We start from the raw sequence: 1,888 nt of genomic DNA, 5'->3' as shown, positions 1-1,888 counted from the left end.
CACACATCAGACAAATAGCACCCAAATAGCATTAGTGTGCCTTCTTTTCCGTGGCTGTAATGGGATTTGAAGAGCAGCTCAAGTGTAGGGAAGACCATCACACTGTAAGTAAGCATGGAAAGACAGCAAAAATACTACCCCATGAGTTTTAATTCAGCTTCTATCCAAGCACAATGAAGCAACAGATAAAAGAAGAAGTTATTAATTACAACAAACTGTTGTTAAGAGTGTTGACATTTGGTCCAGAAGTCCAGCTCCCCTTAATATTTTCTTTGGCAGTAAAATTGTCTTTAAAAGTGTTTCTACCTCTCCTCCAGACTCTGCCTCTGGTAATGTGTCCTTTTCCCTTCTCAGAAAGCTTAAGTTAGAGATGTCTATCACACAGGGAAATCAGAACATGGTCATGCTGGGGCTGAACAGAACTACAGACAAAGTTTTACTGTAGCATCTCGACTTCTCAGATCTTAATTATTGGATGATTAAATCTGATACACATACCAGGCAAATTAGTAGAAATTATTTCAAAGAATATTTCAGTAGATATATAGAGGATAAACGTATAAATTTTCTGTATGAAGGAGATTCGATATGTGTGAGCTTTAAAGTGAAATCATGTTTCACCATGGAGTGGCTTGGTTTGTTTTTTTTTTTAATTCAAGCAGGTAACAGAGGAAAATTTTATCAATACAGTCAGCTGGGATTTTCAGCAGGAAAGCAGCGGTGAGCTCACCAGAAGAACTGAAAAATGGGAATCAAACGTGAGTTTCTTGTACTGGAAGCATTAATTAAAGCCAGGAAAGCAGAGAGGAGAAATAACCTTTAGCACTGACAGTGGGAGAGGAGCTCTGGGGGTGCCCTCCCTGCAGAGTGGGTGAGGAGGGCTGCGCTCACCCTGTGCAGCTCACCCGGGAGAAGAAGGGGGTGGATGGTGGCATGGTAAGGGGTAAGGGTACTGAGCTACTCAGCACAGCAAAGCTGACGGCTTCTACTGACCATGAAGAAACAAGAACATTATTACAGCACCAGATAATGGCAAGCAAATGCTGCATACATAAAAGTGAGATAAATGAGACCCAAATGGGATTGTAATCAAAATTTACAATTTTTTAAGTGAATAAAAGCAAGCAAACAGCACCGAGTACACCTTGAGACTCTGCTCTACCAAGATGCACGCCTGCCCAATTCAATTCCTCCCTTTTATGCATTTTTCTCCCAGTGTCTCCTCCCTCTTTTTCCCAGCCATGCCCTCTTCACCTCTTAAGGTCTTCTCAGCTCGCCCTTAGGACTATCCCAAACTTTACACGTGGGCTTTCTAGGCTTTTCTGACACAACACAGTACGGTTTGCAGCAAAACTGGTTTAAATTGGTATACAAGAATGTTCATCAGGTGGCCGTTACAAAAAAAAACAAACAAAAAAAAAACCCAAAAAACAGGAACTATATACATCCTAGGCTTGTGGTTATACAAGGGTATGGAAGAGAGAAGGTCACATTTCATTATGCGACCCTAGCATTGTTCCACATTGAGACGAATCCGATGAACTTTATTTCACAGATGGAAAACCGTACACAGGGTAAAAAAACAACACACCTGCTGTACAGGCCACACCAGTAAGCCGCTCACACACAGTCCGTGAAAATACTAGCACCCTAGTTCGAGAACCTGAACAGAAAGTTTAGAAATTAATTGGAGGCCAGAGGACATACCCCCGGAGTGCCAGCGCAGCGCAGCGCAGCACACTCCGGTTTCAGTAACGCCCCAGCTTGCTGGTACGCGTCTCCCTCCGGTGAGTGCAGGGGACCGGAGCCGGTATCGAAGGGGCAAACGGGGGTTCGCACCCCGACTCTGGATGGGGGGGGTAGAGGAGGCCAGCGGAATACACGGGGC

The sequence above is a fragment of the Heliangelus exortis genome, chromosome 1 (assembly GCF_036169615.1).
Source record: "Heliangelus exortis chromosome 1, bHelExo1.hap1, whole genome shotgun sequence".
NCBI classification, from domain to species: Eukaryota; Metazoa; Chordata; class Aves; order Apodiformes; family Trochilidae; genus Heliangelus; species Heliangelus exortis.
This window is presented reverse-complemented; position numbering follows the sequence as displayed.